Source organism: Rhinopithecus bieti, unplaced genomic scaffold (assembly GCF_001698545.2).
Source record: "Rhinopithecus bieti isolate Rb0 unplaced genomic scaffold, ASM169854v2 scaffold_1853, whole genome shotgun sequence".
Lineage (NCBI taxonomy): Eukaryota > Metazoa > Chordata > Mammalia > Primates > Cercopithecidae > Rhinopithecus > Rhinopithecus bieti.
Window position 1 is genome coordinate 5,114,266 of NW_016804151.1, and position 16,326 is coordinate 5,130,591.

Genomic DNA, 16,326 nt, shown 5'->3' on the forward strand with positions numbered 1-16,326 from the left:
AAAAAAAAAAAAAAAAAAAAAAAAAAAAAAAAAAAAAATCCATGGGCTAAACAGTTCCCTTTAGAAAGAGGAAACTAAGCCAGGTGTGGTGGCTCATGCCTGTAATCCCAGCACTTTGGGAGGCTGAGGTAGGTGGATTACCTGAGGTCAGGAGCTCAGGACCAGCCTGGTCAACATGGTGAAACCCCATCTCTACTAAAAATACAAAAATTAGCTGGGCGTGGTACATGCCTGTAGTCCCATCTACTTGGGAGGCTGAGGCAGGAGAATTGCTTGAACCCGGGAGGCAGAGGTTGCAGTGAGCTGAGATCACGCCACTGCACTCCAGCCTGGGCGACAGAGCGACACTGTCTCAAAAAAACAAAACAACAACAAAAAAACTTTCTTGCAGGCCCCCTGCTCCCTACAACCGCAGACACATAAGCCCCTCCCACCCTCTAGGAATATCCCTGCCCCACTTAGACGTCCAAGGCAGGAATCAGCCTTACCCATTTTGTATTCCCAGGTCCCAGTACAGGGCCAGGCACATGCTGGGTGTGTCACAGCAATGCATGAACAAGCGAATAAGTCCTGAGGTTGGAGGCTGGTTGCCTCCCCTTCCTCTTCTCTGCAGTGGGCTGGAGGGGCAGATCCCTGAGCATGCCTCCAGCCAGCCTTGACCTTCCACTTTCAAGCAGTGTCAGAGGAGGCAAGTCAGAAATCATCTCCAGCCACAGCTGCTCTTGCTTTTCTGAAACAAGGGAGCTAATTGAGTCTGAGGAGATGCTTCATAGCCTCCCTCAGCCCCTCAGCTCTGCAGAGACCCACCTGAGCCAGACTTTCAGCCGACAGTCCCTCGCACAGATGGGGGCACCAGCCTGGGTCAGGCACTGTGCATGAGGCTGGATCTTGTCTGAATCAGAGCCCTGAGGCCGACACACACTCTAACAACAGTCTTGCTTCAGTGAGTATGCGACCTGGAAGCCGTGTGCTTGCAGCAGGAGGAGGAGTGATGTGGTGATGATGATGGTACTAACATTTGTTATGCACTTACCATGGGCTTACATGCCTCATCTTGTTTCCCTTACTATACATTTTGTTTGTTTGTTTGTTTTCTTTTACAGACAGGGTCTCGCTCTGTTGCCCAGGCTGGAGTACAAGGATGCAATCATAGCTCACTGCAGCCTCCAACTCTGGGCTCAAGTGATCCTCGCACCTCAGCCTCCTGAGTAGCCTCCTTAGCCACTATGCCCAGCTAATTAAAAACATTTTTGTTGTTGTTGAGACGGGATCTCGCTATGTTGCCCAGGCTGGCCTTGAACTCCTGAGCTCAAATGATCCTTCTGCCTCAGCCTCCTGAGTAGCTGGGATTATAGGCATGAACCACTGCCCAGGCTTCCCAAGCCACCTTGACAAGCTCTAAGTGGGGCATTCCAGTGGAGGTGCTGGGAGGCACCTCCGTCCAGTTTCCCACTGGCTCTCGGTGGTGTTCCAGGCTGGGAGCCCAGAAGTGACAGCTCAGGGCTACTGTGGGGTGCTGCAAAGAGCCTTGACCCCACAGAGACTCCAGACATGGGTTCAAATCCTGGCTCTGCTCCCAAATTTGAAGGCTCAGGCCTTGGGTGAGTTTCTTAACCTCTGAGCTTAGTTTCCTTCCTGTAAGATAGAGCCAATAACTGCTTTCACCCAGGGTTGTGCTGGGAGGCTTCAGAGATGATGCCCTTGACATACAGTAGACCGTCAATAACCCTTCCTTCCTTCCTGTCTTTTTTTTTTTTTTTCTTTAGACAGACTCTCGCTCTGTCACCTAGGCTGGAATGCAGTGGCCTGATCTCTGCTCACTGCAATCTCCACCTCCTGGGTTCAAGTGATTCTCCTGCCTCAGCCTCCTGAGTAGCTGGGATTACAGGCACCCACCACCACCACACTTGTCTAATTTTTGTATTTTGAGTAGAGGTGGGGTTTCACCATGTTGGCCAGATTGGTCTCGAACTCCTGACTTCAAGTGATCCAGCCACTTTGGCCTCCCAAAGTGCTGGGATTACAGGCATGAGCCACTGCGTCCAGCCAACCCTTCCTATCTTGCCTCTTCCTTCTTCTCAGCAGCCTCCCTTTGTGTCTACCCCTTTGCCCTTCCTAGCCTGGGGTCTGGCATCTCCTCCCCCGTCACCTCTGCCTGTGGTTTCTGATGAGCTGTGTCCTGTCTGCCTTCCCTGGCCAGGTCACTGGGGCTCTGCTGTTGCTCCCTCTCTGAGGCTGTGTCTGCACACCCTGCCTGGTCCTCTCCTTCCCTCTCCCCACCGGCTTCCTGTGCTCTCAGGGCTGATCGATAGCAGCCGCTGGTTATCGATTGGGGTGGGTGTTCAAGTGTGACTGCCGCGGGCTGGTATTGATGGGCAGAATTGGTGCTAAGGTCCCGGTGGAGCAGCAGCTGAGGAGCCTGGGGCTTTAGGGGGAAGCGGGGTTCTCCCCCAACACTTGAGGGGACCTGAGAGTGGGAGTCCTTAAAGGGGCAGACACCACAAAGATGAGATTTGGGACTGGGGGCAGAGGGCCTCTAAGGACAGAATGCCAAGGCTTAGCTTAGACTGTCATCCAACAAGTATTTATTGAGCACCTACTATGTGCCAGCTGGGGATATAGCAGTGAGCAAGTCAGCAACAACCAATAAGTAAAATTATATGGTATAACAACAGTAGAGCAGGGAAAGGGGACATAGAGCCCCATGGTTGGGGGAGGGCACAATTTTAAACAGAGGGGCTGTAAACAAAGACCTGGAGAAAGGGCAGGAGTGAGACCCCAAGAGCATTCCAAGCAGTGGAAACTCTAAGTGCAAAGGCTTCTGGGTGGGAGTGTGCCTGGTGAGCTCTAGGCCAGTGTGGCTGGAGGGAGGTAAGGAGTGAGGACAGTGAGAGGAAATGGGGCAGACAGGGAGATCACGGAAATAGAGGCTGGGTTCGACTAGGAGCCGACAGCCCAGGGCTGGAAGCTGCCCACCTCCAACTTGCGCAGGCTCCGTACAAGGGTAGCTTCCAGAACATGGTTCCAGAGCCAACTGACCAGGTCTCAGATACTTCACCTGCTTTGTCACTGAGATCATGTGAGTCAGGTTCTATCATTACCCTGTTGTAAAGCTGGGGAGACTGAGGCTCAGAGACATTTGACAACTTGCCCCAGGCCATGTGACAGAGCCGGGACTCAAACCCAAGTCTGACTCCAAAACTGTTGCTTTTGTTGTTATTATCTTAGCTGTTTTTAAGTGTATCAGTCAATAGTGTTAAGTATATTCACACTGCTGTGCAACAGACCTGCAGAGCTCTTTTGCCTTACAAAATGGAAACTACGCTTTAAAGCACAGCTCCCCATCCACCACCACCCAGCCCTTGGCAAACACCATTCTCTGTTCTGTTTCTATAATTGGACAACTTTAGATACCTCATAGAGTGGAATCATACAGCATTTGTCTTTTCGTGACTGGCTTATTTTAGCATCATGTCTTCAAGGTTTGTCCATACTGTGGCATGTGACAGAATTCCCTTCCTTTTTAAGACTGAATAATATTTCGTTGTCTGTATACACCACATTTTGTTTATCCATTCATCCATCGATGGACACCTGGATTGCTTCTGCCTTTTGGCTTTTTTGAATAATGCTGCTAGGAACATGGGTGTGCAAATATTGCTTCAAGACCCTGCCTTAGGCCAGGTTCGATGGCTCACACCTATAATCCTAACACTTTGAAAGGCCAAGGTGGACGGATCACTTGAGGTCAGGGGTTCGAGACCAGCCTGGCTAACATGGCAAAACCCCGTCTCTAGTAAAAATACAAAAATTAGCCAGGTGTGGTAGCACATGCCTGTAATCCCAGCTACTTGGGAGGCTGAGGCAGAAGAATTGCTTGAACCCAGGAGGCGGAGGTTGCAGTGAGCCAAGATCGCACCACTGCACTCCAGCCTGGGTGACAGAGTGAGTCTCAAAAAGAAAAAAGAAAAAAGAAAAAAAAAAAGACTTTGCCTTCAGTTCTTTCAAATATATACCCAAAAGTGGGATTGCTGTTCTGATAGTAATTCTATTTTTAATTCTGTGGGGAATTGCGTACTGTTTTCCATAGTAGCTGCACCATTTTACACTGCCCCCAACAGTGTTCAAGGGTTCCAATTTCTCCACATCCTCAATAACATTGGTTATTTTCTGTCTTTTTGATGGTGGCCATCATAATGGGTGTGAGGTGGCATCTCCTTGTGGCTTTGATTTACATTTCCCTGGTCATTCATGATGTCGGGCATCTTTTCACATGCTTGCTGGCCACTCGTATGTCGTCTTTGGAGAAATGTCTATTCATGCTCTTTGTTCATTTTTATTTTTATTTTATTATTATTTTTTTTGAGACGGAGTCTCGCTCTGTGGACCAGGCTGGAGTGCAGTGGCCGGATCTCAGCTCACTACAAGCTCCGCCTCCCGGGTTTACGCCATTCTCCTGTCTCAGCCTTCCGAGTAGCTGGGACTACAGGCGCCCGCCACTTCGCCCGGCTAGTTTTTTGTATTTTTTAGTAGAGACGGGGTTTCACCATGTTAGCCAGGATGGTCTCGATCTCCTGACCTTGTGATCCGCCCGTCTCGGCCTCCCAAAGTGCTGGGATTACAGGCTTGAGCCACCGCGCCCGGCCTCTTTGTTCATTTTTAAATCAGGTTGTTTACTTTTTTGCTGTTGAGTTGTAGGAGTTCCTTATATATTCTGGATATTAACCTCATATCAGATATAAGATTTGCTAATATTCTCTCCCATTCTGCAGGTGGCCTTTTCACTCTGTGGGTTGTATTCCTGGATGCACAGTTTACATTTTGATGTAATCCTATTTTTCTTTTTTTTTTGAGACGGAGTCTTGCTCTGTCACCCAGGCTGCAGTGCAATGGCGCGATCTTGGCTCACTGCAAGCTCTGCCTCCCGGGTTCACGCCATTCTCCTGCCTCAGCCTTCCGAGTAGCTGGACTACAGGCGCCCGCCACTACGCCTGGCTCATTTTTTGTTTTGTATTTTTAGTAGAGACGGGGTTTCACCGTGTTAGCCAGGATGGTCTCGATCTCCTGATCTCGTGATCTGCCCGCCTCAGCCTCCCAAAGTGCTGGGATTACAGGCGTCAGCCACCATGCCCGGCCCCAGGTGACTTTTTAAATTTTGATATGGAGTCTCACTCTGTCACCGACTGGAGTACTGTGGCGTGGTCTGAGCTCACTGCAACCTCTGCCCCCAAGCTCAAGCAATCCTCCCACCTCAGCCACATCAGGTCCCAAGTAGCTGGGACCACAGATGGGCGTTACCCTGCCTAACTAAGTTTTTGTATCTTTGGTAGAGACAGAGTTTCACCATGTTGCCCAGGCTGGTCTTGAACTCCTGGGCTCAAGCGATCCACCAACCTCGACCTCCCAAAGTGCTGGGATTACAGGTGTACGCCACCACACTCGGCCAGCACCATGCCCAGCCAAGATGACTTTTTAAAATTAGTTTTTACACAAGCATTTCACTTGGTGTTTCAGAATTTAGTTTTGTAAGGTCTGTTTTATTAATGGTATTTTTGGATGCCTTAAGTCTCCTTAATTGGGTACTGTAATGTAGTGTGTCCATCAAATACAACATGCCTGTGTTTATGCTTAGCACCAGGTCTCCTGACCTGTTAGTACTGAACAATATGTTTTAAATGACTTTTGCCTTAACATTATAAAATTAAATTTTAAAAGTTTGGGCCGGGCACGGTGGCTCAAGCCTGTAATCCCAGCACTTTGGGAGGCCGAGACGGGCGGATCACGAGGTCAGGAGATCGAGACCATCCTGGCTAACACGGTGAAACCCCGTCTCTACTAAAAAATACAAAAAACTAGCCAGGCGACGTGGCGGCACCTGTAGTCCCAGCTACCCGGGAGGCTGAGACAGGAGAATGGCGTGAACCCGGGAGGCAGAGCTTGCAGTGAGCTGAGATCCGGCCATAGCACTCCAGCCTGGGTGACAGAGCGAGACTCCGTCTCAAAAAAAAATAAAAAATAAAAAAAATAAAAATAAAAATAAAAAGTTTGGTGTGCATGGATTAGAAGAATTAAATGAGATACTACATTTAGCAGTAATCAGAAAGTCATTTGCATAATTTATATTAATATAATGACTAGAAGAAGTTGAGATTATTAACAATACTTTAAAATTCTCAAGGTGAATAAAATCTGTTTTAAATAAATCTCAGGCCTGTTGTTCTTGCTGGCCTTTCCTCCCCAGAATTAAATTTACCTGATACAGTCCCATTCATTGACCAGATGAGTAGCTCTTTGAAACGATTGGGCAGAATTTCTAATTTGGTTTCTTGTTTCCAGGAATGGATTTGGATATATTGGCACACAGTACTGTAAAAGAAATAAGCTTAATAAAATATGCTGTTTATCTAAGGAGCAACTGTNTGCTTTTGTTACCTGTGCTTTTGATGTCATAAGAAATCATTGCCAAACCCACTTCTCTGTGCTGTCAGTAAGTCTGCCTTTGGGTGGGTGGGAGGGAATGGCCACGGACTATTCCAGCAGTTGAGGGAATGAGGAGGTGTTTAGCCAGGAGCATGGAAGCCCCCAGGTGGTGGGAGGGCAGTGATTATGGTATTCCAGTTACAGAGGGGCTTTCATGGGGCAGAGTGATGACCCAGAAGGCAGAAATGGGACCAGTAGGATGCCCAGGGAGGCAAATAGCAGCTCAGTCTAGCAAGATTCCAGAAGTGGAAGAACATCCTTGGAGGTAGTGAGCTCCCTGTCACTAGAGTTGTGCAAGACCTCAATTGATCATTCAGAATATTTCACAGGGGCTTCAGACAGAGGATGTGTTTGAGTTGATGGCCTCTGATCCCTTCTGTGATTCCATAAGGAAGGAGGGAGCTCAAAGGTTCAGCCAGCAGGGTGGGGTGGGCAGGATTGCAGTGGACAGGTATCCCCTCCTCTGTGCCTGGGGAAGTCTTGTGCTTTGAAGCCTAGCTGTGCAGGAGATTCCCTTAAGTTGCCATCATCCTAGCACCTGAACCCAAGCCCTGGCCCAACCCATCCATGGGTCTTGGATACCTGGACTGGAAGAGAGGAAGAGAGACCTTAGATGTGCCTCCATCACCTGTCAGCTGCTGCTTGCAGGCAGAATGGAAGAAACAGACTTTAGAATCTGGTGGACCTTTGTTCAGGTGCTGCCTCAGCCATTGGCTAAGTGGCTTTGGGCAATTTATTTATGTCTCTGATCCTAATTTTCTTCATCTGGGTGCAAGGGGTTGTCACTTCTCTTGTGGGGTTTACTACAGAATAACAGTAACACGGGCCTGGAGCCTGGCAGGTGCTCAGTTAACTGCACTGATCAGAATTAAGCCCCTTACAATTTCCTTTTAGCACCCTTGGAAGCCAAGGACCCGAGCCAGCTGCACCCCCAACATACCCCATCCTGTGACTGCTTCCCATGGCTTGGCCCCTGCCAGCCTCATAACCTGGGTGGACCTCAGCCTTTTATCTCCTACTGAGGGCTGGGAGTGCAGACTCTGGATCCAGAATCCAACAAGGCCACAGTAGACACCCAAGCCAGCTCAGGGCCCCTCTCTTGGTCTGACGGGTGGGGCTGAGAGGCGGCTTGACACTGACATCCTGTCTGTCTGTCTATCCTCGGCCTCTGCCTGTCCCTGTAGCTGCTGACCCTGGTGTTTCCTCACTCTCGGCTTCCCAGTCCCTCTGGGCCCTGCACCTTGTGTCCCTGCTCACTTCCTTGCACGTTGCACCCAGAGCTCCCCCGACAACCATCAGCCCAGCCCATTGTGGAGAAAAAAATCAAATCTCATTAAAGGTCATCGATTTTCCTCCAAATTTGCTGTGAGTACACTTTGAGGCTCTTCCGTATTCCTGCCTGCTCCCACCTCAGCCCCTCAACTACCCCTGCAGCTGCGCCAGGGAAACAGGGTTGGCAGGGTTGGCAGGTGGTATGGAGGGCAAGGGGGCCCCCAGCCTCCTTTGGCCTTTTAGTGTGGCCAGACCCTGGATATGTCATGGATTTCTGGGAAGTATTTCCCCATCTGTCTGTCCCCCTGTCCCCATCTTCCTACAGGACTTGGGCTGTGTGTTGCATTATGTATCTGTCTATGTGTCAGTTTGTGTTTTGTGTGTATCTCTGTGGTGTGTCTCTGTGCATCTGTGTCTTTTCTTCTCTGCCTCTGTGTGTACAGGTGTGTTTGTGTGACTGCAGGGGGTGTGGGGCTGGGCTTGTAGCTGAACTCTGGATGCTCTGCTGTCCATGAGATAGCCAGCCTGGGGAAGGGGCTTGACTTGGGATAAACCCAAGATATTATTCTCCCCCACCAGGGGCCAGCGGCTGGGCTGGGATCTGAAAAGGGCACAGGCTTCCCTGCTGCCTCTTGCCCCCTCCTGTCCGTATGGAAATGGGATGCCCTGCTGATATCCTTGTGATGTTAGATTTGGGGTTTTGGGGGCTGGTGGAAGAGACTTCAGACTGGGTGTGGTGGCTTACACCTGTAATCCCAGAACTTTGGGAAGCCGAGGTGTGTGGATCACCTGAGGTGAGGAATTCGAGACCAGCCTGGGCAACATGGTGAAACCCCGTGTCTACTAAAAATACAAAAATTAGATGGGCATGGTGGTGCATACCTGTAATCCCAGCTACTTAGGAGGCTGAGACAGGACAATCACTTGAACCCAGGAGGCAGAGGTTGCAGTGAGCTGAGATCAAGCCACTGAACTCCAGCCTGGGTGACAAAGTAAGACTCTGTCTCAAAAAAAAAAAAAAAAAAATTCAAACCTGTTGTGGGGGCATCATTTCAAACTTGATGTGGGGTTCCTTCATCCCCTAATCTGAACTAAAGGGTCCCAGGTGGGGGACATTTAGAGTTGGATGGACATATACTGACCTGATGAGTCTGGAGAGAGCGGACTAAGAGAGAAGGCTGGGCAGTGGCAGTGCCCTGCAGGGGTATGGCATGAGGGCATTCATGTCTGCCTGGGTCATGTTCCTGGGGTAATGTCAAACATCAAGTTCAGCCTTGACAGGGACAAAAAAAAAAATCACAGAAGGGGCCCTTTGGCCTTTGTTGGGTGGGGAGGCTTGTGACCTGGCTGTAGGCAGAGCCTCTTCCCTCTAGCCCATTCGCCAGGCCCAGAGGTCACCTGCGGTACTGAATTGGCCCTCTAAGCCCTGGGACACTGCCCCACGCCCCAGGGTGGGCATCTTGATGGGGTTCCTACTGATATGGGGCATGGGGTATGTTCCCAGGTGTGTGCCTTCAATGAAGTATCACTGCCGCCTCTTGCCCCAGACCTGCACAGGTGTGTCATGTGAGTTCATGGCTATGCATGCGTGTTCTCCCTGCAGCCTCTGCCGGGGAGCTGGAAGCAGCCCTTCGGATTCCAGGGACAGGCCAGATTTATGACACTGGGAGAAATATTTAGGCCTGAGACAGTTTGGTTGTGTTAATTATGGAAATCTAAAGATAATCTATATTTAATGCTGAATTTTGTCAAATTTGCTAAAGAATTAGGGGAGCGTGTGCAAACAGTGACACTTCAATGAAGAACAAGGTGCAATTAAACTCTGAAATTTACAGTGGAATAATTGGAGAGCATGACAAATATAGTTATCAGCAGCAACTAATTAGGGGTCTGCTCGAGGTTTCTGGGCTTGATTAATCTCGCCTGGATGCTAATAAGTTATGTAGGGCAGATGATAACCGGTTTGTCTCCTCCTTCCTTCTACTCTCTCTCCAAAGCACTTGAGGGGTAAGAATGTGACCCATTCAGTTCATCCCTCTGTGCAGCCTGGCCTGAAGGGGAGGGTGAGGGCACTCCAGCTCCTGTCCTGGGACCCCTGCCCAGGTAGGGATGATGTGAATACCTTGCCCTGCCCCTGCTCAGGCATCCTGGGGGCTCCTTGGTCGGTAAGTTCTTCTTGGTGTCTCACTTGAGTCTTGTTGGGATTGGGGGAGAGTGGCTTGGAGCCTGTGCTGGGGTCTCGCTGAGCCTTAGCGGGCCGGATTCGTCCCTTGCTATTGATGTAGCCGTCTGACTCCCACCTCTGCTTCCACTTCATGCCCGGTGGGAAGGGGCGCTGGAAGACCCCGCTCGGACCTGCAATAGATCTCATGCACCATCTTCTTTGGCTGGGCACTTCCCTCCCTCTCCCCTCCCAGGCTTCTGCTAATCTTCCTCACTGCTGACTGTGGCCAAGCCTTGGATCCATTGATTAAAGTTTAGGCTGGAGCTGACGCTATTACCCCGCTGGAGTGTGGCCAGCACCCTGGGCACCACTGCCAAGCCCAGCTGTGAAACTAGCACCACCGCCTCCCTTTCTCTGTCTGTCCCCCTGTCTCTGATTCTCTCTGTGTCCAGTCTCTCTCCTGTCCTGGAGCCTCCCTCAGACCTGCTGCCCTTGTCACCCTTCAGGGGCCTACCCGGTATGACCAGCTGGCGGGGGAAAGGTGATTACCTTCCCAAGAACTCTACCTTCTGCCACCCATCCCTTTCTCAGAAGTCCTCCTGACTGTCAGCTGCCCCACCTGGGGTCCCCCAAGGCAGCTCTGTGCATGGACCCCACCCTGAGCACCCCTTGCCATTTCCAGCCTTTGCTCAGTGTCATCGGCCACAGGATGGAGACTCTGATTGACAGTCTCAGATGAGGCTGATGAATCCAAAATGGGACGTTAGATAAACTACTTCTTTGTAAATGTCATCAATACAACTGGGTCTCTCAAAGCACGATCATCCGTGAACACACATGTCATAGGAGGCCAGGGCCCTGCTGTGGCTGGTGGAGGGGATGCTGGCTAGGACAGGGGCCTCCAGCATCTCCTTCAGAGAGGAGGGGCGAGGCTTCTTTGAGGCTTGCTTCTTCTCTTCTTGCTTTTGGGATGAGGAGTTTGGGATCAGACACACCCAGACTTGTGTCCCGGCCCTGGGGGTCCTGGGCTCTTCTTTCCCTAGGGCTTGTTTTCCTTCTTGTAGCACAGAGATAATTCCTTCACAGTGAGGAGCGCAGGAAACGGGCTAGGAGCTGAGCAGGCCCTGAATGCATGGGTACCCTCCCCTCCCCATTCCTGCTCTTTCCAGCTCCCCAGCCCTCCACCCTTCAGGTGGACTTGCACACTGTTTTAGTCAATGCTAGGATGCTGACATGAGGGAAGCTGGGGTGGGAACCAGGCCCAGAGCTTCACCTCACCCCAAATCTGCTTGAGTCAGGGAACCCACCTAGCTTGAGGTCTGGTGTGTAAAGGTAAGAAAAAGGCTTTGTAAATTCTCCAGCAAGGTCAGAAGCGCTGCTCTTGTTAGTGAGTAACAATGTGCTGGAAGAGTGGGCTCCAGTAGCCCCCTCACCTCTGCTCTCTCTCCATATGATATGCCTAAAAGGTAAATCCTGTCATGGCCTGCCCCTGCTCAGAAACCTTCAGTAACTCTCTGTTGCCTCCAGGATAAAGTACAGAGCATAATGGTCAACGCTGTTGGCCCCACTCTGGTTCCCACTTCCTTTTGGGCTTCTTCTACTTCCTTCCTTCCTTCCTCCCTCCCTCCTCCCTTCCTCCCTTCCCTTCCCTTCCCTTCCCTTCCCTTCCTTCTCTCTCTCTCTCTCTTTCTTTCTTTTTGAAAGAGTCTTACTCTGTCCAGGCTAGAGTGCAGTGGCAAGATCTCGGATCACTGCAACCTCTGCCTCCTGGGTTCAAATGATTCTCCTGCCTCAGCCTCCCAAGTAGCTGGGATTACACGCGCCCACCACCACACATGCCTAATTTTTGTATATTTAGTAGAGATGGGGTTTTGTCATGTTGGCCAGGCTGGTCTTGAACTCCTGACCTCAAATGATCTGCCTGCCTCGGCCTCCCAGAGTGCTGGGATTATAGGCCTGAGCCACCACACCCAGCCCCTTTTGGGCTTCTTGAAGTCCCTTTGCTCTACCCACCCAAACGATGCCCTGTTCCCCAAACTCCCACAACACCTGACAATCTATAGGCTTTTATTGGATCAATTTCCATTTTCTGACATGCTTTCCCTCCCACTCCCTCCCCACGGCCACTTTCTGGGAGGCCAAGCTCAAGTCTCATCACCCTCCAAAGCCTCCTCTGATGCTCCTAGTTCCTCCAGCCATGCCCCACGACCCCCCAACCTGAATTCCCTCTGGTTGCGCAGCTGTTCCTTGTGTCTGTGTCAGGTGTGTCCACCAGAGGGCGACAGACACTGCGGGCAAAAGCAAAATGGCCCCAGGATTGGCTGCGTTCCCCTCCCCCCACCCCACCCCCTCCACACCCGTCCTGCCTTTGCTAGTCTGTCCCCTGGACTTCCAGCCTGGCATCCTCACCGCTGGACTTCAGGGCTGGAGGACTTGGGGACAGGGCATATTGTGTCCCTTTTCTGCAGAGCTGCCATCCCTGGAGATTTGGGTGAAATGACAGAACCAGCTGCTCTTGTTTGTGTAGTGCGTCAGTTTCCCAGTCAGTGTTGACATTCTGGGTCCCCAGGGCAGGGTTGAGTGGTTTTTTTGTTTGTTTTGAGATGGAGTCTAGCTCTGTTGCCAGGCTGGAGTGCAGTGGCGTGATCTCGGCTCACTGCAAACTCTACCTCCCGAGTTCAAGTGATTCTCCTGCCTCAGCCTCCTGAGTAGCTGGGATTACAGGCGCCCACCACCACACCCGGCTAATTTTTGAATTTTCAGTAGAGACGGGTTTCACCATGTTGACAGGCTGATCTCGAACTCCTGACCTCAAGTGATCCACCTGCCTCGGCCTCCCAAAGTGCTGGGATTACAGGTGTGAGTCACTGTACCCAACCGAGTTGGCTCATTTTACAGATGGGGAAGCACACCTTGATCATGGCTGTGTCTTTCAGAGACTGGAAAGTCACGGGTGCAGAATGCTCTGGACAGACTGAGGCTTATGGCAAATTTGCTGAGGGTGACGTGGCCTGTAAGGGGAAGGGTTGGCACTCAAACCCAGGGCTCTCTGACTGCCGGGTGAATGTGTTTTTCTCCACATCAGTTTTTCTGATTATTCAAGATGTAGGTTTCATTCTGTCATCGTCACAGCCCCGACTCTGAGGCAACTGTAAATGGTGCCCCAGGCCTCAGACCCCAGCCCCCAAATCCCCATAGGCTCCGCATCTGGGGACAGGTCACCCGCCCCTCTGAGCCACAGCTTTGTGTGAAATGGTCAGGTGATGTGCAGCCTCTTCCTCACAGGGTTATTGTGGGACAGAATGAGATGATGCCCGCAGAGGCCCCTGTGCTCCAGGATGGATCCCCTGTGAACCTGGGCTGGGACATTTCCCCAGGGGCTCTTCGTCTGTCTCTTGGGGGCTAGGACGGGGAATGCAGACACCCGCAGGTCTCCTTCGGCCCCTCTTGGCGGAAGGAAAAGAGACCTGGGGTCTCCTTCCTCAGGATCCTCCAGCCCTTGCAGCTGCTGGAAGTGAACGGGCTCCGTCGCCATGGCAACGTGGGCCAGCCGCCTGCAGGGCCGGTCCTGTGCCAGGCGCCGTTGACCTCACTTAGGATGATTACCTTTCGGCAAATAAAATAATTGTGTTAATAAAGAGGCCGTTCGCCCCTCATTCCCCATCCCGCTTTGCCTGTTTCCCATCCCCATCCAGTGGAAAGAGAAGATTCTCTCCACCTGGTTACCCCCGGCCTGTGGGATGCCTTACTCTTAAATTGTTGATGAGACCCTCACTGGGTTTTAATCTTGGCCAATATTAAACGTGTCCCACCATTCCCATCTTGCCTTCTGCCTCCTTGACTTGGTGTCTCTTTTGAAGTTGTGCAATTGAGATTCTACTACTCATCCTGTCTTCTTTGGACAATTTTTTTTTTTTTTTTTTTTGAGACCAGCTTAGTCACCCAAGCTGGAGTGCAGTGGTGCAATCTCAGCCTACGCAACCTCCGCCTCCCAGATTCAAGCAATTCTCCTGCCTGAGCCTCCCGAGTAGCTGGGATTACAGGCGCACGCCACCACACCCAGCTAATTTTTATTCTTTTTTTGTATTTTTGGTAGAGATAGGGTTTTGCCATGTTGTCCAGGCTGGTCTTGAACTCCTGACCTCAAGTGATCTGCCCACCTTGGCCTCTCTAAGTGTTGGGATTACAGGCGTGAGCCACTGCACCCAGCCGGGACATATTTTTGAACATCAACAGGGCTTCCCAAGCTATTATAGTAATCAATTCTATTTTTTGAGGGTCTACTGTGTGATATACTCTTTATGAATGCCTTTGCAAATGCTCTCTCTCTAATCCCTTTAACAATTGTGCAAGTCAAGAGCTTCAATACCATTTTACTGAGAGAGAAAATACGTATGTATATATTTTGAGTCTGGTTCCCCCTGTGTTGCTCAGGCTGGTCTCAAACTCCTGGCCTCAAGCAATCCTCTGGCCTTGGCCTCTCAAAATGCTAGCATTATAGGCATGAGCCACTGCACCTGGCCAAAATGTATGTTTTGACAGGGCTAGAAACATGTTGGTTTAGCTCCTGGATTGCAGAACAGGCTTCTCTAATAGAGTGCCTGGGAACATTCAGTTCAGCTGCAGGCAGATACACACTTGCCATGGGCTCAAAACTGGGCTGGGCTTCCAGAGGAGAAGAAGAGAGAAACGGAGACCCTAGGAAGCTCTGAGTCAAGGATCAGGTGGGTGGGAGTAGACGGATATAACCATGGAAAATGGAGATGCAGGATGCAGTATGAGATGCGAGGTGCAGTGTGGCCAGTGCTCCGAGACCAAGAGAACGATGGAGACCCCATGCCAGGTGCTGCAGAAGCAGACCCCCAGAGAGAGACTGACGCAGCGATGGAGGCCCTGAGGGGGATGAGGAGGATGAGACTGGCAGTTACTGGGCCTCTGATAAGCAGCTGACACTTTGCTGAGTGCTTCAAATTTGTTATTTCACACAATGCTCATCACAGCCCCATTTTACAGATGGGGAAAGCAAGGCTTAGAAATTTTAAGTGAATTTCTCAAGGTTACACAGCTTGTGTAGAGCCACGATTCAAACCCAGATCAGCCTGACCTCCCTGCCTGGACTCAGTGGTCTTTTGACTTCATCAGGCTGATCGAGAGAGACAGAGAGAGAGAGAGAGAGAGAGCCATGAAACAGATTGAGCAAGGCACGGAGTGCAGGCTTCGTGCATAGGGTGGGGCCCCTTCTGGATCTGACAATGGCTTAACCCCTGTTCTTTGAGGCTCTTGTTTAAGATCTGTCAAAAAGAGGTCACCCAAATTATGGCCGATTTAGAAAGTTTACTTTTCACCAGTGCACATAAAATAGTGCAAAGAGATTAGGCTCTTCGAAAGGTCATTTTAAGTCTTTCAAAGAGTGATTAAGTCAGGGCCCTGCAGGCAGTGTCATCCTAAGTTCTCATACTGCAAGGGGACTGCCCTCGCTGGATTCCAAGGTCTTTCCATGACTAGAGGAAAAGTGTCATCCGGACACTGTGTCAGAAGTCTAGATTTGGCGCCCTCTGTGAGTCTGAGAGCGTCTCCCCTTCTGCACTCCGCCACCCCGGTGAGAGGTCCTGCCAAGTGAGTGAGCCTGCAGTGGCAGGCAGGGGCTGCGGTGCCCATTATGCACACTAGGTGGCGCTCTAACATTGGACAATCCTCTGAGCATGTGGCTGCATAGTGGCCAGAGGGCAGGGTGGCATGGCTTTGAGGGGAGGCTGGTCTCACCGGCCCTGACACTCCGACCTAGGTTAGGCCGAGGGGCGCTGGAGATGTCAGAAGCCAGGCTGGAGACCAGGAACTCTGCTCCTCCACCTGTGACTCCTGGTCATTCTTGGGTCAGGGCTGAAAGCAGAGCAGTGGGAGGAGCAGAGGGACCAGAGGGCAGCTGGAAGGGTGGGGTTGTGGGGCGGGCACACCAGCAGGCCCTGGCAGGGCAGCCCGGCACCCCTCAACCGGGTAAGGGCCTGGGGAAGGCTGTCCTCTCACTGACCACTAAAGCCTAGGATTGTAGGCTTTAGTGTAGGGTCTCCCAGCAGTGGTTTGGTCATCTCCCTTGCCCTTGGACACAGGGCCAGGAAAGAAGCATGGGGGTTTGTTTATAATGCCTGCAGCTGGTAGGAAAGGAAGCCTTGGCAGATGTGACTGAAGGATCAGCTTTGCTCAGCGGGCAAGACCCAGGCACAGGACCCAAAGGCCTCAGGTTTGTGTCCCTGTTTAGGCATGTGACCTTGGGCAAGTCACTAAGACCTCTGCTTCCTTCTTCCTGAAAGCGGCTAATCACGTCTGCTTTCAGAGTTGGGAACCTTGAATGAGATCATGCACACAAAGGCACTCAGCACACCAAACACGGGGGGCGCCCGTCCTGTCCTGCC